This window comes from Phoca vitulina, unplaced genomic scaffold (assembly GCF_004348235.1).
Source record: "Phoca vitulina isolate PV1807 unplaced genomic scaffold, GSC_HSeal_1.0 scaffold25, whole genome shotgun sequence".
Lineage (NCBI taxonomy): Eukaryota > Metazoa > Chordata > Mammalia > Carnivora > Phocidae > Phoca > Phoca vitulina.
The window spans coordinates 21,475,229-21,501,136 of record NW_022589728.1 but is presented as its reverse complement, the minus strand read 5'-3'; positions in this window follow the sequence as shown (position 1 = coordinate 21,501,136).

Here is a 25,908-nt window from a genome sequence, read left to right as displayed (position 1 = left end):
TCTAGTAAGAGCAAGAGTGACAATTTTGAATGGTTCTTTTTCAATAGAATTTCCTGTATTTTACTGTCAGTGACACGAAATCACAGGGCAACTCTTAAATTTCACATAGGTCACATACCACAGAACAGACAGACTTTCATAACACTCAAACTTTCACTACCAGAAGGGAGAGGCAGATCCCACTTAGAACAATAAATATCATAAAGAGAAAAAGAAAAACCCTCTCAGCTAGTGTGGTAAAACAGGTTAAGGAAACATTGCTTATGTAATTGTGTTTATTTGGTGCTTGGAGAGAGGTCGTTTGCTGTGTACAGACAAACCCCGCCAACATGTTTGGCCAATTCCATTCCCTGTGCCAGTAGCACATTGTTCTCCCACTTCTGCATTCCCAGACCACATTGTACATCTTTCCTTCCATGATAACACCTGTCACACTAGTGACTTGTTTCCTTCTGTCCCCTCTCTTACGTTGGAGGGCAGCCTTATCTACTTTGCATCCTTTGCCCAATGCCTGACACCTAGTAGGTGCTCAGTAATTTTGGATGACAAGTCTCAATTATTAGCATAGAAGTAGACTTAGAAAACACTGATTTCAAAAAGCATTTAGAAACATAATCAACAAGACTTGGCAAACCCTTAGAAGCAGGGAATAAGGGACAGGGAAAAGCCAAAGATAACTTAGATTTCCAGTTTAGTAAGGCATATATTAGAATAGTTTGGAGACAGGGACATAGTTTAGACAAATGAAGTCTGAAATATTGGTAGGCCAACCAGAAGAAAAATAACTAGCAAGGAGACGGAAAAATAGGTCTGGTGCTTGGAAGAGAAGTCAAGACTACACAGATTAGATTTTTGGCATCAGCCATATAGAAGGACTGTTGAGGGCATGGATGGAAATGAGATCACTCAGGGTGAGAACAGAGGGTGAGAAGAGGAGAGGCCTAAGGACAAGAATTTAAGGCAGTGCATGTGTTTGAGCCAGGCTGAGTCAGCACCCAAACAGGAGAGTGAGGAGAAACTCGGAAGGCATGGAATGACATAGCATAATGAATAGGAAGGCAGGCTTGGCACGCGAGATCAAACATGGTGAAGAAGGCAGGAGACATAAAAGGACCAAGTGAAGATAAAGGTAACTTACAAGAGAGGACTGCTAATTTTGAAGGTCTTACTGCAATAGAATAGAGCAAGAAGGCACACTGCAGTACATTAAGGAATGAGAATGATTTTCAGAAGTCCAGCTTAAAAGTAAGGCCATTCCGATGTGAGCAGTCTGCTGGAAAGCTAGGGCCAACAGGAGGCTTTCTTCCATGAAGGAGACTTGCATTTGGTTGTGAGGCTGATGAGAAGAAGACAACGGAGGAAGTCCAAGTCTTTCATTTTTATTTTGAATGTCTAGTTCGATTTTCCGCAGTAACTTATATGGTGCTTCACTGAACGGATATTAAAGACAGCTGTTAATTCAGAAGACTTTTTAAAAAACACTCAAGAACATTTGCAAAGGAACATTCAAGTGCATGTTTTCTTAGTTTTAAGGTGTTAGCAGTGTCAAAAGGATGAAAATTTCCTAATTTTAGCTAATTGATGAAGTTGTTGGTCCAGCAATAGAGTCAAAATAATCAAACAATTCTGTAGCTACCATTCACGAGTGAAATGGGAGTTAGCCCTTTGAGAGCTCTTGTCTATTTTAGAGCTGCCTGGCAAGCTAGTGCATTTCCTCTCTAGACAGTGCCTGCATTGAGTGTAGTGGTTAATACAGGAACTCTGGAATCAGCCTGCCTGCGTGACCTTGGGGAAAATTGATTAAGGTCTTTTTGCCTCAATTTCCTTATGAATAAAATAGGGCTACTGAAAGTACCTACTTCATAGGACTCTTATGAAGATTAAATAAGTTAATACCTAGCAAAAAGCTTAGAACACTAGCAGATAGGTAGGAAATGCTCAAAAAAATAGCTATTGTTTTCCAGACATTTCATTATACACGCAGAAATTTGATTTTTATGATAATTATCTTGGGTTCCACTCCCTCCCATTTGTCTAGGCCACGTTAACTAAAATGATGTTTGTTGACAGAGGTGATACTACTGAATTAATTCATCACAGTTCATGAACCTTAAATTATTTTTCCAGGAGCAATAAAAAATTTTCCCTGAGCCCCATCCTCTCTCGAGTGGTCTTCCCTTTGAACATGGCTATTGTTGGGAAATCAAGAAGCTAGCAGTGTTAGCCCTCAAAACAACCTGGGCCATATGGGAATTGAACCTTGGCCTCATTAGGACCATGTTTCCAAGCAGCTCAGCTAACTAAGCCAGGCACGCAGCACCTTGCAGATTTTGAACTCTCTGAAAAATGTCAACTTGTCAAATCACAGTGAAAGGGTGTTAAGAACTACTGAACATAACCATTATTTCCATTAGTCCAGGAATTAGACCAGGGCAGGTACTGAGAAACCTAGTCCCGACTTAAAACGTTATCTTAGGTTTACACTGGCACATGGTTGGTATTCAATAAATGCCCTCTGGGTTGACTGATCGCTGAAGCTAAATTCCTAAGCATGTATAATAAAAATAGTAACCTGCCTAAAGATCAAAATAACAGTAAGTAGAAGATATGTTAGTATTTTATATGACTTTGCCTGGCCAGTTAAGAACCAGGTGCTCAAAGCTTTAACTATTACTCTATATACGGTTCAGGACAGATTTTTATATATGCTTCCCTGAAGGTAAAGCACTTAGCCTTCTGAGTCAACTTTATAGCCCCTTTCTGCTTTCACCTTAATGGATCACATCCGTCCACAAATTTGTAACGTCAGTGAGCTCTAACAATGACTAGTGAGAATTCCACTCCTATAAGAAGGTTAAGACATTTTAAACTTCATTTCAGAGTGTGGCTTAATTTAAAAGTTAATCAACCTCAACCTTAGAGATTTAATGAAAACATAAAGAAAAGCTCTGAGACCAGCTTGTGTTCTTCTAAAGACTCTAAGGGAAAGTGAAGAGGTTGATCTCTTTATTGGATCCAGCACCAAGAGGCAGCTCCTCAGCCCATCTGCAGGTGTGAGCCTCCGCCAGCCACACCAGGGAGGAAAAGTTTTGCAGGCAGCCTCCTGTATGGCTTGTGAAGGAATAAAGACCAAAATCCTGAATGTTTTGGTCTTCCTAACACCTCTAGATCAGTCCTTTCAGTAAATGCTAAATTTCCTTAGTATTCCCGTTCAGGCTCTTTTTCCTGCCTTGACTCCTGAACAAAGATGATGGTGAATTATTTCCAAGTATTTCACTAAAATTCTGCAGACCTCAGGTCTCTTAACCAATCAGATTCTTCCTTGTTTGTGCCATGCATTAAATTCTTTATTGACAGCACCTGGAGGTATAGACGAGTAATTAAAAAAAGAAGAAAGAAAAAAGGCATTTCTCACCTGGATCTCATGTAGAAAAAAATCATATATATGTGTATGTACACATATATATATTCTCGTTTTTACATATATATTCTCATTCTCATTATATATATATGTGTATATATATATATCTCAGATCATATATATCTTTTTCTCATTTTTGGAAAGTGGTGCAGAAAGAAAGCATTGGGTAGCTTTACCAAAATAATTTAGGTATACAACAAACTCGAAATCAACCAGCTACTACTGAGCAGTGAGACAGCAGGTGTGCTGGGTCCCTCCACTCTGGCGGTAGCAGCACTAAGTGGAACGTGGCTGTCAATCACAGATCTGAATGACGTTCCACTTTTTCTCTGCCTTTTTGTTCCTGAACTATTTGGCAGGGCCATTTAATTTTATCTTGGGTTTATGTGGGTATGTTTTGTTTGGAAAACATGATCTGAAACTTAGAAAGATATTTTTCCAAGAAAGTTTTTTAGGACTGACATCTCCTACCTAAATTTCATTCATAAAATGGCTAATTTGTGTCTTTTGCAGGTTTTTTTTTTTTTAACTCAGAAAATCATCTCTTGTCTCCTGTTATCTTATTGCCTAACAAACACTTTCTCATCCTTGTTCATTTTGGCTGACTTTTATACCTTTTCAGCTCTGCTCATTTTCAAACACTGATTACCTACTCTGTGCCAAGCCTTGTGCCAGAGCTGGGAAATCAAATATTTCCTGCCATGATCTCTGCCTCCATAAAACTCATTTCCTACTACTCAGACAATGCAGTGTCCCCATTATTTATAACCTGGGTTACTCCACTTACTTTCTTTACACTTCTGGAGGCTCAATAGATTCTCCATTAGGTATCCGTTTTGGATTTTGTTCCTCCCTGCCAAAAATTCTTTGACCCTCATACAATTTTAGGACAGGTATCCAATGTCCATAATACATCACATCTTCCTCTTGGAGAGCCATTTCTCCCCCAAAATGGGCATCATTTGGGCATCAGCTTCTTTTTCCAATCCTTTACATTTCTTGGGAATTTTATAAAGGCCATCTTTATCCCAATATTCTAGAACACTTCAGCTTTCATTTTTGAGTACTCATGCTCTGTCTGGTTTTTTTTCTTTATAAAAACCTTTGCTCTTCTCCCCCACTTCCCATGCTGTCTGTAATTCTTTCTGTTCCTAATTGTCCTTCATTTCTAGATACAAGACACTGACACAAGAAAACTTAAACTTTGATACAGGTACTTTCCATTCCCAACACAAAATATGAGGATCAGAGGGGGAACAAAAAACTATTACAATTCCAATTACTTTGAAAGCAAAGTAAGTTTTTATGAACACTACCAACTTGAGGTTTCTCAAAACTGAATGCGTATTTAGTTCACACATTCAGTACCATAACCTTGCATCCACCCAACTCAAAACAAACCATGCTGCAGAGAACTTTTGGAAAACTAAATCAAAATCATCCATTACTTGAATGACCAGGCCACATTACCAAGAGGCACTAAAGTTCAGTTCATTGTCAAGTCACATCACTACCAACTCAAGGCAGATGTACCTGCTCATCCAGAAGGCCTCCCCCTACCCCTTCCTTGGGAGCATCTGGACCAGACCCACGTTACCCTGAAATCCAAGGGATACACTGGGGAGTCTCTCAATTCTCGGGATATAAGGTATCACTTGGTGTTTCAGAGCTAGCTGCTAAACTAGCAATACCCCATTAGAGTTGAGATTGCTTTCTGAACATTCCAGAGCCTGCATTCTGGTTTATTACCTGTTGGTATGAGTGAGAAGTCCTCTTTGTGCTCCTCTTTCTCCATCACTCACTCCATCCCACCTTGCTCTCAATTCCCAAGTTCTCTCAGAGATGATGAGCTTGACTGATACCAAGTGAATCCAAAGAATTCAAACAAAAACCAGAACAGCTTTGCAAGTGTGATAAATTTTCTATTGTGAGCTGGTTAGCAATTCAAAATGTTAACACCGGAAGACATATTTAGATGTGTTTACCTAAAATGTACACATATATTAATGATCTGCATCACATAATCCCCATTGTTCCTGCATATTTTATGGGAGCCATACCTACTCCATACCATTCATTCTTCATGCTCACCATTCCTATTTCCTGGCATCCACCTAAACTGACATGCCAAAATTCCACATAAAACACTTACTAAAAGGCCATATGTAAGGCCACACAAATTACATTGATAGTTTCCTGATAGTTCATTGGATCACTTGCAAGTTCAGTTATTCCAACATAATGCTAAGCCCGGTACATACCTATAACACATAGTTATTAATTAGTTACAAAGCTCTCCCAAAATTGTATATCTAAAAATTAAGAGGCTTCATTAAGTAAAAGTTAGACATTTAGGAGCTTAACAGATATGTGTTTTTTGTTTTGTTTTTCCCTAAGGAAACTGAGACCCACCGGCATTCCATTAATTATATCCACACCCATCTTTATTTTTCAGGACTTTCCCAGCCAATGGTTGTATGACTAGAAAACAAAGAGCATATGAATGCTAGAGCATTTAATAGATGTTGGATTTCAACCTTCCCCCAAATTCCCTGTTTAATTGTTAATGCCATTATGAAATTTATTACTACTGGTGGAAATGACCTCCATAAATTACTTGAGGCTTGACTAATTGAAATATATGACTGGGGTATCATATCTGTAATGTATTTGATTCAAGAAGGGTAGCTATGTTTTGTATCAAACTGGATTTGGCAGTGCACATAGGGCTTACAAATCTCTGGTGTCAGACTTGTGTTAAAGTGCCATTTGTTTAGGGAAGATTTGAAGAACATGAGTGAGTAGGAAAGAGTAGGTCCAGATGTTCTGCTTAAACCCAGGTGTGGCTCAGTTGGCCTGTTTTGTGATGAGGGATTTTCCAGAGCACAGGAACAGCACCTGTATGAGATTACACACAGATTTAAACTCTTTACCAAGTTGACTGCCTTCTGTCTGATCTCTTCCTAATTGTAGTGACTTAGACAGATCTCAGGTGGAATTGGCCAAACGTACAGACTTTGTTTGCATACGTTGAAAAATACATACGTTGAAAAATATAAAAAGAGCTCGGTTGCAGTTTGCTCTCCTTAAATAAAAAGGATCTACTGCCAATGTAATGGAGTCAAAGTTGAGAGCACTGAAAAGATTAAGCTCACCAAGTCAATAATTAACCCAGGCCTTTTTATTATTATTATATCCTTTCCCTCAAAAAAATATAAAATATCAACTATTTCCTATACAAATCCAATCCCAAACCAGGGAAATACTGGGGTAGGTTGGGGGGGAGTGGGGTAGAAATAGATTACTAAGCATCCATGATGCTGTGTCCGTATTCAACAGGTTTTGGCCGTAAATTGGTTTGGTATGTGTAGATGACTTTTGGCTGCCTTATTAAAGGAAAATTCTTCTAGTAAAAATACACAGCACTCTTTTTTATATAGTAAACAGATGTCAGCCTTTCATTGTAAAGTATGTTTGATTCACTAGATGTCAAATATTACTTTAACAGACAGTTCCTGTCTACAACGAATACTTAACATTTGTAAGATAAAATAGTGACTCAAAAGGGTTTTTTAACAGCTGATGAGGCACCATTAAAACAAATGGCTTTGAAAATCTGCTCTTACACTTTAAAGATGACCTCTGTGAGTTAAAATTTCTCTCGTGTATGATTTTGCTGTGATGAAAACCTTACAGTTAAAGATATTTACCCAATAAAGCTGCCCTCCCTTAAGTCTGTTATGCCTTCATTACCTGCTGATTCCTCTTTTGTTACTACAGTTTTCTCGATGTAGAGTGATTTTCTGAGGTCAAAAGGATGTGCCAAGGACTGCAAAAGAAACTCTTCATTATCTAACCTCTTACCATTAGATGTTCTTTGATAGAGCACATGTCTATATACATTATGAAGAAATCCTCCTAATTCAAAGTTATTTGCTTCATACCAGAAGTGTTTAATTCAAGTGGTATAATACAAACCTGGATGGTTTTATGGACTTAGAAGCATCTTGGGGGGCACCCAGGTGGCTCAGTCTGCTAAGTGTCTGCCATTGGCTCAGGTCATGATCCAGGGTCCTGGGGTCGAGCCCCAGGTCAGGCTCCCTATTTGGCAGGCAGTCTGCTTCTCCTCCTCCCTCTGCCCCTCTCCCTGCTCGTGCTCTCTGTCTGTGAAATAAATAAATAAGATCTTTAAAAAAAAAAAAGCATCTTGATAGTATGCCCCCCAAAAGTGAACTACTTTGCAAGTCCTCACATCCGTTTAACAGCATCAAACTCCTCTACCTATGTTTGTGAACTACTCTTCAGTCTGCACAGTGAGTCACATGGCATTTTATCCCCTTACCATCCAAAGTGATCAGCTCCTATGACAGAGGAAGGAGCTGAGGCTGGGCCAGAGGACGGACCAGCCTGCAACTGGTAAATAGTGGACCAGGTCTCAAACCAGGGTTTTTTAATGTAGGGAAATGCCAACATTTTTCCTAGCCTCTGACCAGGAATATTCTTAAACCATTCTACATCTTCAAAATTACTAGTGTATTTAAACATTTGCTATATCTAACAGCTGCTAGCATAGTATTTCTTCAAGGTAGCCTATTTAGGGAGAATGATTGTAATGGATTGAATGGTGGCCCCCAAAAAGATAAGTTCATGTCATAACCCCTGAAAACTGTGAATGTGACCTTATTTGGAAAAAGGGTCTTTGCAGACATAATTAAGGACCTTGAGATGAGATCATCCTGGATTATCCAAGCGGGCCTTAAATCCAATGACAAGGGTCCTTATGAGAGATAGAAACACAGAGAGAGAGAGAGAGAGAGAGAGAGAGAAGCCTATGTGAAGACAAGGCAGAGATCAGAGTCATGCAGCCACAAGCCAGGAATGCCTGGAGCCACCAGAAACTGGAAGAGACAAGGAAGGATTCTTCCTGGAGCTTTTGGAGGGAGAATGGCCCTGGTAATATTTTGATTTCAGACTTCTGGCCTCCAGAACTGTGAGAGAATAAATTTCTGCTGTTACCCAGTTTGTGGCAATTTGATATTACAGTATGTTAACATTTTAAAAATGTGAACTAAATTAAATGCTTTGTGAGTTACTTCGCCCGAGAAGATATTTAGGCTTCCTTTTGGAAAAGGTTCTAGATGAACCTTGAGGTGAAAAGATGTGTTTCTCCTTATGCCTGGAAGATTCACATGGGTTGTGTAGCTAATGGACTCGTGAAAACTCCAGAGTCACAGAATCACCCAGAGCCTAAATTCACAGCAAAGCTCGATGGGCATGAGGGAGAACGGACACATGGGGGTGGGCTGGGGAGAGGAAGAGCAGATCTTCAGCCCTAGAAAACAATGCAAAACTCAGTCTGACTCATGGCGGGGTAATCACCTCATACTGACCACACACGCGGGCAGCACACTAATAAAGTATGAAACACCAGGAAATTAAAGTCTTTCTCTTAATCATGAGGTAGCTGAGTTTGGAGAGCACATCGGAGTCACTGCATACATGTAGTTGGCTCTGGGGAGTCTTGATCTAGTCCTTCTGAACACACAAGGGGCTCTGACCCTCCTACAGCAGTGACATTTAGTGACCTTTCCCATCACTGCACCAGGAGGAGCAAGCGATGAAACACAAAGGCATTTCTTAGGAAATAAAAGTGGCTGGTATTTTTTAACACGTTGATGCAGCCTGTGGTGATCCAGACATTCTGCTAGCTCCTGCCAACTATTTTTGCTGGTTGTCTTTTTTTAGGGCTTGCTTATGATCTACTTCTGCCCAGCAGCGATCCTGAAGGCTTCTTGGGACATGAGGACAAGCTTGGGAACAACTTGTAGAAATTCTGAAGATTCCCTTCTGTCCCCATGGCAATCCTGGTATCTGTCCCACTGTGGGGTTATCTGAGAGCCCCATGCCACACTGTTACGATACCCAGGCTGTCCCAAATACTATCAGCTCACAAGATGGGGAGAGGGGACATGCAACCTGGAAAGTTAAAGGAACCTGATACAGGATCCTCAACAATGTCCTTGAACCTCACTTACACAAGCCATCCACCTCTGCTGTGATGCACTTGCTGTAGCTATGTGGAGACCCCACGCTGGCCCTGACCCCTCCGTTTCATTCATGCTGCTCCCTCCACTCTTCTAGATGCCTGCCTCCACAAACTGAGTGTGTCCTCCTTTTCCTGACTACATATTCAGTTTCTCCTCATTCTTCAAAGACCAGCTTAAGATCTGCTCCAGATTGCCAAACTTCAACCTTTTATCCTGCCCTAACAGTACACACTTTGCAACAAAGGGCATCTCATACCCTCCCACCTCTATCCTTCTCCCAAAGAAGAGAGTGAGATTGGGTGGAAGCAGAGACTAGAATAAAACTGGTTCGTTGTCATTTTTTTTTTAAGTAAGCACAACACCCAATGTGGGGCTTGAACTCATGATCCCAAGATCAAGAACCTCATGCTTCACTGACTGAGCCAGCCAGGCACCCTGGTTCACTGGAGTAAGGCATGGAACTTCAGTGGCAGGAATATGGTAAGATTGTATTGGGTAAATGTTATCTTTTTCTCCTGTGAAGTTTTTCCATCTCTGTAGGTTTATCTTCTCATCATCAGTCTACACTTAGATAATTCAGTATAGCAGTTAAACACTCAGGTTCTAAATGCTGACTACTTGAGCCCTAACCATGGGTAAGCCACTTAGTTTCTCTGTGTCTCACTTGCTTCACCTGAACCATTTGGGGGGTGGGGGGTGGGCGGGGAATGGTATTTACCTCAAAGCAGAGTTTTGTCAGGACTAAATGAAGGAAACCCATTAAGGGCTTCCTACAATGCATTGCACACCACAAGAACTCAATAACAGTTAGTTGTTGGTATAGGATCTAAAGGGCTGCACTAAGGTAAGAGCTCAATAGGTGATTCAGCCTGTTTTTAGGGTAAACCTTAGGTCACAGATCCAAAAGCAGTGTTTGTGATTCACCCAGGGAGCATCTCAGCCAATGATAGCTGGGATTTCAACAAAACCATTTGGAGCCAAGGCCTTATGACAGAAAACGATGTGCTCTTCCATGGAATGTCCCTCCCCTTCCCTTCCTTGGGAACCTGTGTTAGTAGGACATAGCTGATAAAGGATTAGAGGATTCTAGCTATTTCATTTTCTCTGCTCAAGCCTTTTCCTCCCTCTGTCTCCAACTTCCAATGTCTCTCTTTATCTGTTTTTCCATCCATCCCTTTATCTTTGCTTCTTAGATCTGACTCCTGTAGAACTTGTACTAAGCTATCAAGTCCTTGAGGGCAGGATTCAAGCCTTAACACGTCAGCTGGAGCCCCCACACGGCCCCCAGCGTAGTGCTAAGTGCCGGGCCGCAGCACAATAAATAAATACTTAATTCAATTTCTTATTGCTAGTAAAGAACATTTTTGTTTTCTTTATACAACAATAACCAAGGTAAAAGAACAAGGTAGGCAGGACACCTCCAAAAGAGAGAAATGTATGTGAAACCACAACCCAAATTTTGTATGAAGTCCTCACCAAAAGGTTTTGAGATGTGAATAATATACTGCGACCCAGCTGTGAAATGTGTACAAGAATTTTATCTGATAAAATTGAGCCCAAATTAGATTTTTTCATCCAGGTGTTAACAAACTTAGTTCTCCCCATAATGCTGGTTACGTGTTTAAAATACCCATAATGAGGCATGCCGACCAAATTAGTCTTAGCTCTTTCTCTGCCTTCCAGAGTTTCAGCTAAAGGACAAAACAACAAAAGCAAAACAATATACATCCGTTCTTAGAAGGGACACAACGGCAGCTTTCTCTACTGATGCCACTTCCATAAATTTACATAATGAAACTCAGTCTTTATCTCAACCAAGTAGTAAAACTTCTTATCATCTTGTGAAAAAAAACACTTTTAGTTTTATCTAAACCAACTTTGGGTGACAAAAGACAAACTGGATATATGAATAGACTGAAATAATCAAGACTTTCTCCTCTCCGAGCTTTTAAGATTGATTTTTGTTTTTTGGTCTTTTCTGATTATACCAATAATACAATTCAACAGTGTTTGAACATAGAGTAAATTAAAGCTGAAGCCTGAGAGAGGCCCTGTAGACAACCATGGAGTAGGGTCTGTTGCTGTGCATTTATAAGCAATTGTCAAGCTCCTATCGTTTCTAGGGGAAATGGTGGTGCAAAAATTATGCCCCTGCTCTCGGGGAATGAAAATCACATAAACTGTCTCCTATAAATCATATTTTGCTCGTCTAAGTGGATCAGACGAGGCAGAAGGAGAGGGGCTTTCCATGGCAAGGAGCTTTGATCATTTTGATCAAACACAGACCACCTCTCAGCCTTCCGAGCGCCACCATGCGTCATACACATTTTCAATATTGTGTCATAATAGCTACCAGTCATTGTAGTTGAGATAAAAAAGGGATTGTAATTAAACATATGATTGGATCCAGACATTTTAATCATGCCCTCTCTCTATTTTTGCAAAGCAGGCCTGCTGTCTTTTCAGCAGTCCCCTGGAACCGCCCTAGGATGACAATTTGCATGCTAACTGAAGTCATGTACCGTGCAGATTACACGAAGACATCTGTTGCTGATTGTTTGGGTCCTCTGCTTTTCAAACTCCAATATGAAAATGCAGAAAGTAAAAGGCAAATTATGGAGCCTGGGGCAAGAGAGCAGACTGAGTGTTTGATTTTTCTTTCTCTCTCACAATGCCTCTAGAGGAGACTATTACAGAAACTAAAAATGTCCCCCATTTGCAGCGCCCCCCACCCTCCGCCCTGGCATTACAATAAAATCAGTGCCTATGAAACGATGCTGCTTCTTGTCTTAGTCCTGTTCACATTGGCCAGAAAGAAACCCCATTCCCAGCTTGAAGGTCTCCAAACACAAGACAGTAGAAAAGGGCAGGGCTGCCCTGACTCCAGAACGGACAGGAGAAAGAGACAGTGCCCCAAACATCTTATGTTGTGCAGAGAAGGTGATCAATCAGCTTGGCAAATATCCTTCCTGACCCAGTGAAGACTGGGGAATATGAAGTATCAGGGCAAAGGAATTGTGTCACATAAACACATAAGGGGTCATTACAGACATGGCTTTCTCAAAAGGGCCCACGTTAGCAAACCCTGCAGAGGTGGGATTGCTCAGGTGCAGCCTGGTAGCTTCCCGGCCTTTGTTCAGGGCAAAGGCGAGGTATAGAATTGAGTTTCAGAAAACATTTCTTACTGGCTGGCATGTGCCTGACACCATCAGGGATGTTTTCTCCAATCCTCACAATACCCAGAGGTGGAGAATTATCCGCCTCTGGAAATGAAGAACCTACAATTTGGAAAGATTCAATCACTTGCTGAGGTTGCCTGGCTGGGTTACAGACCAGGGCTGATTCCACTCTGGTCTTTTCCCTCCGAGTGCCTGATGCTCTTCATCATGCCACACTGTTCCCCGGCCTGCTTGGGCTACTTTTCTATCCACCGCCCTGCAAAAAATTTCTAACTTGGAGAAAACCTATCCCTTTTGTCTTTTGAAGGACATACTTAGCTTTTGCTTCCACAGAAGACAGACAAATATTTGCTTCACTGTTCAAATAAGTTCAAGTTGAGAACTTACCTTTCCAGGTAACTTCAGGCTAGTCTGGAAGCCAGAGGGGAACGTTTCGACCACAAGAGTTGCCTGAGTCAGGGTCACCACAAGAGTGAAAGGAACTGCTGCCCCCCTCACTCTTTCTCCATCCACTCAGCGTCCCATTTAAATCCAAATTCAAGTACTATTTTTTGAGCACTGACTATATGTCAGGCATACACACTTACATTAATTTGCTTTGCAACCTTCCAGCTACCCCGTGGGATGGGTGGCAACAGCCCTACCATCACCTAAGCCTGAAGTGAGGCTCAGGGTCCGGACAGGGATTGCTCCTGGTAACTAAGATGAGGTCAGACTTGGTCTTGACCATAGGCCATTCCCCACCCTCACACCTGTCCCCATCACCCCGCACCTGTTTCTTATTCTGCCCACCAGAACCCCGTCTCTCATTCCGTTGACGAGCTCAGAGTCTTATCTACCTTCCTCTCTCCCCGATGTTGAAGATCCCTTACTCTGCCCCCAAATCCCCCATCCAGCTCCTTGGTCCCACTACTTGCAAGGGTTCACAAACTTTATTGTGCTTGAAAATCACCTGAAGAGCTTGTCCAGTCTCTTCTGCCCATCCCCAGAGACTCCCATTCAGTAGGTCAGGCTGGGATGTGAGACTGCTTTTCTGAGAGGCTCACAGGTGATGCCAATGCTGCCGGTCTGGAGACCACCCTTTGAGAACCACTGCCAACCTGACTTCTAGGCTCTCTGCTACTCTCCCACTACTGGAGGCCCCCCTCCTCACAGGCAGGCAAAGAGCTGGGTCACGGGGGCCCTGTCAGCCCAGCCCTCGTGCTCACCGGGACTACCAGGCAGATGTGTTCTGACCCCCTATGCCCTGGCTTGGTTTCAGGGAAAAGCCTCCGTTCTCACAGGCTTCCTCTCTACTCTAGAAGGGAGCATGCAGCAGTTCAGCTTAAGAGCATTTTCTCAGCGTGGCATGGTAGAAGTTCCAAGGATCTTAGGAGTTAGACTTCCACCACTGGACGTAGCCTTGAGCAGATTATATACCTCTGATGCCTCAGTCTCAAAACTGGCATTAAAATATTTACCTTATAAGACACAGTCAAGACCGAAAGAAAGAGCACAGTGATATGCTTCCTGCGGAATAGATGATTCCTGACCCAGAATAGATGCCCAAGACAAATTCATCCTCTTCTTTCTTCTCTTGGACTGCATACAGTTCAGGGTCTGACTCCACGTGCTGAGGCGGCAGTTGGGCACAGACACAAAAGTGCCGAGACAATGAAGAAAGACAGCAATCTCCTAACGGCCATGTTCAAGGCCTGTTTCAGAACTGTGTGTGTGCCTTCCCTCCTGATCGCTTTATCACTTGGGTATGGAGCGAGAGGAATTTGATTCTGCCACACCATTTGCTGGACATTTTTAGAGGGACACAGGAGGCAGGACCCTTAATGGGCAGTGAGCTGGAGAGGCCAGAGATTTGTTCTTTGTCCTTGGATCTCCTCCCTGAGGACGTGCGGGGACCTCAAGCTGAGGGGGGTGAGCCAGCTTAGCCCCTAAATAGAGCATTCTTTAGGTCTTTTAATTTAAAAGTCCCCTAGTCTCTGAAATTTTGTAAATATTTATATGTGTTAGTACATTTTTTAATCTTTTAATTTCTGGTTTGTACTGTTTTGTGGAATATTTATTTTCTCTGCATTCTTTGTCTTTGTTTTTGCCATATAGACTCATCTAACCACTTTTTTGCTTCTTTATTGTCTGCTTATTTTAATTTCATGTATCTCATGGGCAGTTTTTCTTATAATTTTTATTACATATATAAGATAATATCAGAGAAATCACATATTACAAACAAGCAAAATGAATAATTTTAAAAAATCATACTCCCATTCACCCAAAGATAATCACACACGACACCTATGTATATATTTCCAGACTATTTTCCTGGCAAAATATTCTAAATTTCCTCTTAGCTTGTCTACTCTTATCCTTTTTAACTATGTATATTTTTATTTTGTCATTTTTCTAATTCTCTGGCTTAGCTTTCTCACCTTTGACCTCCTGATTTCATTGTCTACACCATTATTTTAGTTTCTCTTAACCTGACATGCGGTTAGCTTTCCAAAAGCTTTCTCATACTATTTATGTTCATTCTAGCTTTTAAGTAGAGTCCTTGTTATTATTTTAATTAAGTTTTTCATTTACTTTGCTTATCTTTATCTAGGTGGTTTTATTTTCAATTTTTTTCATTCTGCGTCTATGAATGACCCACAGAAAGATTCCCCACACAGGAGTTATTGAGGACTCACACTGCAACAACCCCTCAAGCTCCTCATAATACAGATCATATCCCCCTTCAATGATGAATCACTATAAATCATTAAAATTTGTTTGAAGCAAGTAAGGAAACCCAGGATAAAAATAATTTTACCCAGGCAGGCAGCACGGTTGGACCACTGGAACAGTATGACTTCCGTCCACATCTCTCCAATCCCACAGAATGGGACTGATATGACCCAACATATATATAATATATATGGCATATACAATCACAGACATTTGGAAAGAATTGGTTGCTTCACAACACAATGCAGAGGAGAGAAGGAAGCTCCATTAAGGGAGGACTCTCAGGGTAAAGCCTCCCTGATTTGAACAAGGGCCCTGATGATATTGAACTTCCCAATAATACTCCATGAACAGAGCCATTATGACTGGCTCCTCAACCAAGATTTTGGAATCCTACATCCACTTGTCTCCAAACTACTACCAACAATATGACCCATCATTTATTTAAGCAAAGTTCCCAGAGAACCCTCTTAGTATCTGAGTCTCCCTAACTCTACCCCTTTATTAAAAAAAAAACAAAGATAGGGGCGCCTGGGTGGCTCAGTCATTAAGCATCTGCCTTCGGCTCAGGTCATGATCCTGAGGCTCTGGGATTGAGCCCCACATCGGGCTCCCTGCTTGGCAGGAAGCCTGCTTCTCCCTCTCCCACTCTCCCTGCTTGTGTTCCCTCTCTTGCTGTATCTCTCTCTGTCAAATAAATAAATAAAATCTTTAAAAAAAAAAAAAGAAAACCAAAGATAAATTAATGTGGGCATGAATGTCCCTTGCAGGGTTTAGAGCCCACAACAATTAATGCTTCAGGGTTTATTATTTTAGAAATGGCCACCTACATCCTATTAAAGGGAGGAGACAACACAGAGATCAGATTCTCCCTTACTGCTGCACTTATTTCTCCCCCAGTGTCTGGTAAGGAGCTGCTTACAAGTCCATCTCCCAACTACACCATAAGCCTCTCAAAGGCAGCCCCTCTGTCTTCATTCATAATTATTTGTCTTTCCATTTTTGTCATCTTTATATCCCCAACACCCAACATTGTCTCACACGTTATTAAAATAATGTCCTTTACGTCACATACTTTCTCTCTATGGAGGCAAAGGAGCCACTCATAAGTTCCCTGTGTGTGGCCACGTGATTGGTTCTCGTTAACTGGGATACGGAAGTCCACTGGCTGTCTGCCTCTCAGGGATTACACAGAAATCACTCAGTATCTGATTCTATCCCCTTGCCACCAACAACTCTTCTACAACTTCCTTCCTAGTACCTTAAGGAAGCTCACATGTGATAGCATGGTCCTTCCCAGGCTGACACCACTGGCCTGATTTCCTCCCCAGCCTTTCCTGCCCCTCTCCCTCCCCCCAGGGCCAAGTTCACTGATGCTGTTTCCTTTGCTGTGCATTGTTTTCTCTACCCATGATGCCCTTCCTCATCTTTATCCAGTAAACTCATCAGACATCAATATCATGTTATATAACTTCTCCTCCATACATACTTCATGCTCCCTTCTCGGAGTTCCCATAAGGTTTGGTAATATTACTATTTGTTTACAAGTCTTGTCTCTGAATAACAACCTCTGAGGGTATTAATTCTTTTTTTTTTTTTTTTTAATGAGAGTATTCATTCCTAGGAAGGTCAGAGGCTTAATAAGCTAGTTATATTGTACCAATTCGGTGGGTCCCCAGAAATGCAAATCACCAACTTTAGGTAAAGTTGATACCTTTATACTCCCTGGCTGTATCTTCAGTTGAGACAGAGGGAACATACGTATTCATTTATTCAACTGGTAGGTATCAAGTTCCTAACACATACCAGCCACGGCTCCAGGTACTGGGGTATAGCCGAAAGCCTGATAGAGACAATAACAAAGAGCCTTTACAGGGGAGTCCCCTCAGCAAAACATTGGCAGGGGTTAGTTAGGTCTTAGCCCCTTTATCAGAGATTTTGCAGAAAAGTTGACCCACAAATAAGCTTTGGGTTGAAAAAAAGAAACAAAACCAATTTTAACCAGATAAACACTGCACTCTCATTCTCTAGCTCTGCCCCAATCGTTAAATGACATGTGTCATGGTTACAGTTAAAGGAGGAACTGTTGAAGAATTGTTTACTATTTCACAAGATTGTTTTTTCCTACTTTTTTCTTTGTGAGCCTTTGCCTTTGAAGCTTCCTGCTGGGAGACATTTACGTTATACAGGAGAGGATCAGGCCAATGACTTCTAAAGCTGGGATGAAAACACCCAGCATTTTATGGAGTTTCTGAGCATTGATTCCCTTAATGACCCGAAAATCAGCCTTGTGTGGAAGAGATCGCATGCAAAACACAGCAATGCTTTTCAAAGCACCAGACAGGACTTGAGTGTGATGTGCTCACTAACTTGGAAATTGATGAAAAGGTTTGCTTTGAAGTATGTAGCTGAGCACAGCCCATGGATGCCAAACGCCATCCCCTCACAGCTGACAGAACTGGTGCCAAAGGGGGACCCTTGCCCCACAAGACCCTCCGCTTTGGACAGCCTAACACAGTCCTAAATGGAGAATTCATCTCCTGCTGCCCAGGCAGGAGGAGCTTCACTGGACCAAACGCAAAGCCGTTTCCATGGGAAAAGGCATCTGATGTGGCAGTCCAATCAGACCGCTCAGCCGGGGCTCTCTAGTTTCTACTTCCGTGCCTGCATGACTCCCAGCCTAGGCGCTCAGGACCTGGAGCTGCGCATCATCAATCATCTCTCAGAGTGTGAGTCTTCTCACTTACCTGTGCTTTCAGGGGTGATGAAGCTCCACCCAGTTGCTCATGTAAAGGTGAGTACTTTTTTTACTGCAGTTACAATCATATCAAGAAGAAAAATAGGAGGGGAGACTATATAAAACATAAATTGCCTATTCAGTGCCAATGCTTTGCCTTTTATTTTAGTCCATTTCACATAAATTCACTCGAAGATACAACAAACAGAATTAGAGAGCTAATTTTGTACACGGTCAGTAGAGGGACGGAACATACTGAAAACAGAAATAAATAAATACAATGCAAAATATTTTTTTAAAATGCCACAAACTTACCAGAATGTTAGCCCTTATCCTAGACATTGAATTAAATTAAACTCATTTAAAACAAACTCTTACCAAGTCCAATCAGCCCATTCCTCATGACCTGCAAACTATGGTCAACCACGACCTCCATGGCATCAGCACGGCAGTATGACCACTGACACAGAGCCCTATAAGGACATGACAGAACTTACTGAAATGACAGGGAATTCCGCAGGTGGTATCCCAATGACCTGAAAAAAAGTAGTGGAATTCTTTGGTCCTCATGATATCCAGTATTCAATTAAAGAATCTCATTTGGTGTCATCATATCCATGTTTTCTTAAACATTTGAAATGCTCTGCTAAGTATTTTTACATTTGATAGTTGAACATGGAACCCCAAACCAACCCAACCTTTTAAAAACTGAGCTCATGTATCTCTGAACACCAGGTCAAAAACTGCTGAGCATTTGCTTCTATTTGGAACATTCAGAACCACAGAACAAGATATGTGGTTACTTCTTTAAGTTTATCTAGAATGCCCTTCTTTTGTGACATTAACAATAACCATACTACCACACATTTGCTTGCCACTTTACAATTCACAAAGTAGTTTTACATACATCCTATCTTCCACAAGGCTGTAAGTTCCAACAAGGCAGGAACAAGTTGTCCTATTTGGACCTGTGTCCCTCATGCCTAGTGCAGTTAAACACTAACTTTATTTTTATATAATGAGTAATTTCATTCAAGTAGGCATACCAGGTATAAATATCCTTATTCTAGAGATCCAAGGAGTTAAATGAGATGTACACAGAAGTAAAATAAGTGGTCAAGCTGGTATCAGGGCCAGGCCTTCTGGTCCCAGACCCATTTCCTGTGCCATTGACAACACGATGTCATCAGGCATAATATATTTTTTCAGTAGTTGTTAATCCACAAACTGTTAGGTTTTTTTATGGTGTCACTGGATCCATGTGAAAAGAGCATGGGGTATATAGCGTTCCCATTTTGTTGATGTGAAAAGTGAGACTCACTAGGGTCCCAATCACCCCACTAGTAAACAGCAGAGGCGGAACTGCAGCTGAGATCTTCTAAATCTATGTCCAGGGCCTACTCTTCCTAACCCTCCAAGAGGCAGCTCTCTCATTTCTGCATTTAACGGCACTGCCTCTAGCTTCCAAGGGCTCATCTTCCTGTGACAGGCTCAGACATGTGCACCGCTGACCGTATGATAAACCCGATCTTGATAAACACAGAAATGGGACACAAAGAAGGCAGAGAGTTCTGTCAGTCCAACAAGAAACTAAGGCATGTAGGGACACACAAAGTACAACCCTGATTCTGACTCCAATTTACTTTTTAACCATGAATGAAACACTACTTTTGATTTCTAAGCCTATAAAAAAGCGAAAAAATATACAGGAGGGTGAATTTTATTTAATCCAGCCTTTTTTTTTTTTTAGAATCTATCCTTTCCAGCTTAAATTTAAATAAATTAAAAGCTATTTAATTTCTGAACAGATGCTACTTAGACTTTTTGTGATGATCATTTTGCCATATTTATAAACACCAAATCATTATGCGGTATACCTGAAACTAATATAATGTTATATGTCAATTAAACCTCAATTAAAAAAATTATTTTCTGACTTTTAGTCAGACCTGTGTTCTTGTAACACAGGCCACTTCATCTAACCCCCACTAACAGAACCCTCATCTTGTTCAGAGGCAATGTGACCATTTACTGTATGCCTCCTATTTGTCTAAGCGGTGGGTCTCTGCACAGTTGTGCATTAGAATCACCTTGGTGCTTTTAAAAAATACTTAATGCCTTGTCCCTGCCCAGATAAGTCCCTGCCCATTTTTTTCTCAACAGAATGAGACAGCTGGGTTTATTTCATGTACTAATGATAAATAATTTTATCTCTATAACTTCCTTATAGTGAATTAAGGCATTTCAGTTTTCCCTATTTAGAGTCAATTAACAACTGTCTGTAGAGAATTTCTAATTTAATGTGAAATAACCTGAAATTTCCTCACAACTTTTGAGGTGAATAAACCGTGCACAAAATTCAGTGGACACTAAAAATAAAATTAAGGGGCACCTGGGTGGCTCAGTCGTTAAGCGTCTGCCTTCGGCTCAGGTCATGATCCCAGGGTCCTGGGATCGAGCCCCGCATCTGGCTCCCTGCTCAGCGGGAAGCCTGCTTCTCCCTCTCCCACTCCCCCAGCTTGTGTTCCCTCTCTAGCTGTCTCTCTCTCTCTCTGTCAAATAAATAAAATCTTTAAAAAATAAAATAAAAATAAAATTAACATCACTTTTTTTTCTTGGAAGAGAGTTAGTGAAAAAGAATGAGAGAGAAATTGGTTCACTTTAATAGATGATTATTTTTAATTGGAGAAAAGATGCCATGTTCTAGGGAAAACTAAAATGCTTCTTAGCAGCTACCAATATAAGCTACTGCTGTGACATGTATATTTTGTAAAGTATATAATAGGAAATGAATGCAGCGGCTATTTTTAAAAACATGGTTTTTTAGGGGGTTATGGTGCCACTTCCTAAAAAGAAGGAGCATGGGAGTTTGAAACTGACCACTTTGTCACTAAATTACTTTGACAGTTTCAATGGACTGAATTTGTAAATGACATGAAACAGCTACTACAAGAACAAAATTGTCTGATTCCTGTTACTTTGCGGTTGCTCCGTCTTTCAGTGACAAAGGCATTTTTAAGAAGTCACTGAGAATCATGTATGAACACATTAAGTTGTTTTCCACCATGAAAAACAGATCAAAAGGACTCCCTGAAGCCATGTCTGTCCTTTATTTCTGCTAGTATAATTACTAATCTACTTGGTGGAATACTGGTATTTTACTTTTTTCTAGGTTCATGATTATATTACTTTTTTTATCTTCCTGTCTAAAATGCCAGCAGCAGGCCAGAAGAGCTCAGTGACTTTGGTCATAATAAAAATTTTAAATTAAGAGTGACGTACAGATCTCATGGCACGGCAGAAACAAGAAAAGGACTAGGAGCTGGCTCATTTACGTATGAGCTACAGCAAGTTGCAAACGACTGGGCTGTGGTATCTGTGAATAAAGAAATAAAAGAAAAAGTGATCTTTGGGGGAAATCCTTAAAATTAAAAAAAAAAAAGTTTCTCACTCTGATGCCATTGAATGTAGTCTATTTTATCAGAATGATATTGTTGATTCAATATTCATCATTTTCATGTGTGCTCACTAACCATCAGGCACTCCCAATACAGAAAAAGAGAGCAGTGGGGGGAAAGTTGTACCAACAGCTACATTCATGGTATTACACATGGGAATGGTCATGGACCTTTGCAAATGCCACCCAAGCGATGCTTGTCCCACAAGTAAGCTGTCCTGTTGCTCAAAACATCTGCATGTGAATCCCTTGGGTGCTTGGTAAACACACAAATTCCTGAGCTCCTCTCCACCCTGAAGGAATCATAATCTCTGCAGGTGGAGTCCAGAAATCTATACTTAACACACTCTTCAGGCAATTCTTATTCACAGGAAAATCTGAGAGTGAATGGACTCAAAATGGACCCCAAGTTATTCATATTGTATCTAGTCCTTTAAAGAAAAATAAGGGGCTTGCATCTGACTCCGACCCCAGGGACTAAAGGTTGATGTACATCTTAAGCTCCACAGGAAAGAATTCATTTTCCGTTTCAGACAGAAAGCATTATGAGGTGGGGGCAGGGTGGCAAACCATCAGTACAATTGGAGGACTTAAAAGCAGAGTTCCTGTGCTCCTCAAGCCAGTTGAAGTCATTACTGCTAATCACTGCGAGAAGAAGCACATGCACCAAAGAGCACGTGAAATGCCTGCAGGTCTGTAGGAGTCTCTCAATTGAGACATGCTTCATGTAGAAATGGATAATTAGAGAGTGCATGTTCAATTAAATTTGAGAATCTATGAGGTACTAAGACATATACAGAGTGCTAAAAGGCTGGGTACAGAAACATTTGCTATTGCTAAGTATGAACAAAAGAACCCTTTTGAAGTCTGAAGTCTAGAGTGCATTTTTAATGCTACTTCAGTGGAGGTGGCATCTTGGGTTTGGTAACTATTGTTTAATCTAGCATTTTTTTTAATAAAAATAACTAAGTTACAAATAACATAGGCTCTTAACATGGATTTAATGGTGGTGTGAGAGGTGGGATTATTGCTCACCAAATGAATTAAGATATATTTCCTAAATTCCATTTTGAGCAACAATTCCAAAGGTACCAACTCTGGAATGCTCTGACACTGTATTGTATTTGTTTCTGATGCGGGGGGGACAACTCTATTTTGTCTTCTCATTTAAATCATTGTATATAGAAGCAGTGCACAATATTGAGTGATAAAAACTCTCAGGCAATTAAAATTTGCTCAACTAATCAAAAAATAAGTATCAAGGGTGCCTGGGTGGCTCAGTTGTTAAGCGTCTGCCTTTGGCTCAGGTCATGATCCCAGGGTCCTGGGATCGAGCCCCGCATCTGGCTCCCTGCTCAGCGGGAAGCCTGCTTCTCCCTCTCCCACTCCCCCTGCTTATGTTCCCTCTCTTGCTGTGTCTCTCTCTGTCAAATAAATAAAATCTTTAAAAAAAAAATAAGTATCAAACTTTCAGGTCCTAATCATTTTTCTTGAACTTGCAACAAAGAATACCTGAGTAACAGATAGCCCATATACTTCATATCTTAATTTCACATCTGAAAGGAAGGAATCCAGCCTATTGCTACAACTTGTACGAATATTCTTTAATGTCTTCCCAGGAGAATACATAAAGAGACATTCTAGCTATGACATGACTTTTATAACACTCCCACTAGTTTTAGGATGAACTATAGAATATACAAAAGCAAAAAAAAATAATTCATTCAATGATTTTTTTACATGACTACTATCATTCTAGATGGTGTTTTCTACATTGACATACTTCAGTGAACAGCAAAGAGAGACAAAAATTGTGCCTCTATGCTACTTGGAAAAAAACAATAAATATAATTTTAAAAGTAAATTATGCAGTGTATAAGATTGTGATTAGTGCTGTGGAAAAAAAAAGAGGAGAGTAAGAGGGTTTGGGAGTGAGAGGGTGGGGAAGCAGGTTACAATGTAAATAGGATTATCAGGATAGTCCCAAATAAGAAGGTGAAGATTTGAGCACAAACTTGAAGGAGGTGAGGTCATTACAAAACAGGTATTTATGGGAAAGAGTGCTCTACACAGCAGGAAAGTCTAATTGGTACAGGGAAAACAAAGAGGCCAATGCAGAAGTGGCAGGAGCTAAGGGGGAATGGTAGGATATTAGATCAAAGAGTCATAGGGAAGGAGTGGCAACCATGTAGATCCTTACAGTCCATTTCAAAGACTTGGTTTATACTTTGAGAAAGATGGGAAGCCACTGAAGAGGTTTTGTTTGTTTTTGAGAGAGAGGGAGAACACACATGCATCTTCTCACACACCACACATACACACACATGCATGCATGAGCAAGAGGAGAGCAGAGGGAGAGAGAGAATCCCAACCAGACTCCCCACTCAGGGGAAGCCTCAGGCAGGGCTTAATCTCACAACCCTGAGATCATGACCTGAGCTGAATTCAAGAGTCGGTCGCTTAACCAACTGAGCCACCCAGGTGCCCTGCCACTGAAGAGGTTTGAACAGAAATGATAGAACTATGTATATAGCTAGGCCTATGACCCTAAAGCAGTGCAGCCTAGAATTTAGGGACATGAGCTTTAGAGTCAAATAGAGTTGAGTTTGGATTGTTGCTCCACCTCTTACCAGATGCCTAACTCTTGTTCAATTTTCTCATCTACAGAAAGGGGTAATCTTTGCTTCAGAGGGTGGTTGTAAATATTTACTGAGGTAATATTTAAACTGCTTATTTCAGAGACTATGTTTTTCAAGGTGGTACCAAAAGGTTTTTCTGTCCTTTCTTCTTATAAAAATTTACAGTCACATGACATAATAAGAGAAATCTCTTCCATAATATAAAGATCAAAAGTAGATGGAGGAAAAAAAGTAGATGGAGATATCGTAAATAACTAAGAGAGAGGATGCAATTCAGGCATAAGCATCTATCAAGGGAGATTGTTCCCATTTTCATGCTAGCCCACACCACTCTGTTGTACCCCTGCCCATGTCCACTCCTAGATATTAAGAAAGAAATATTCAGGCAAAACCCCCTGACCATTCTTACTACAACCATCACTGTAGTTAACAGTGGATTTCCCCTATATTTATTTTTTATTTTTTTTATTAAGTTATGTTAATCACCATACATTACATCATTAGTTTTTGATGTAGTGTTCCATGATTCATTGTCTGCATGTAACACCCAGTGCTCCATGTAGAACGTGCCCTCTTTAATACCCATCACCAGGCTAACCCATCCCCCCACCCCCCTCCCCTCTAGAACCTTCAGTTTGTTTCTCAGAGTCCATAGTCTCTCATGGTTCATCTATATTTATTTTTTAATTGACAATTATTTATAGCCCCAAATATAACTGAACTAACTCTAGCTTTCACTTATTCTTTTGGGGCAATCTGCCAAATATACCACCCTCATCTTCATCTTCCAAAACCCAGCCTTGAACATACATCTCTTGGTCAAACATCTTAAAGGACTTTTTTTTTGCCCATGGAAGAAACCTGCACTCCTTAAAGAGGCCCACTGGTGTCCCTCCAGGGATATGTCCTTAATGAGAGTTTTGTGCCAGCCAAACTATTTGTTCTTCGAACACACTTATTCCTATGCCTAAATCTGTACTAGTCCTTCTGTCCAGAATTCCATTACTGACCATTTCCACTTATCAAAGCCCTACTATTCCTTCAAGAACCAAGTCACATTTTATATCCTCAACCAACACTTTCTCACCGAACCAGCCCTCCACAGTCGCTCCATCTTCAGAACTATAGAGCACTCTTATCTGTGTCATTCATTTATACTCAGTACCAGCTACCTTCTACTTTTACTTATCTTTGTATACAATTCTCCTCACTCCCCAGTTTCACTATAAATCCCTGACAGGTTTAAAAAATCTGGGAATGTCCAAAATGTCCAGAACTACTCCTGTAGTGACCAGTTTTGCCAAGAGCCCAAGAAATCAAGCAGAGTTCAAAAACACAGAAGATTCAAAAGCCTCAGAGCAGAGCAATCATGGGGCACGTGGGTGGCTCTGTTGGTTAAACGTCTGCCTTCAGCTCAGGTCATGGTCTCAAGGTCCTGGGATCAAGCCCCACATCAGGCTCCCTGCTCAGCGAGGAGGCTGCTTCTCACTCTGCCCCTTGCCCTGCGTGCTCTCTATTGCTCTCTCTCATGTGCTCTCTCTCCCAAATAAATAGAAAAAAATCTTAAAAAAAAAAAAGAGAAATCAAAAAAATTAAGTATTCACAAAGTAGTGCCATTAAGAAGTTTAGAACACTTGTCATTATTTAGCTTCGAGAAGAGAAAGCTGGGAGAGACCTAAAAGTCTCTTTCAAGTGTGAAAGGGTAATTAG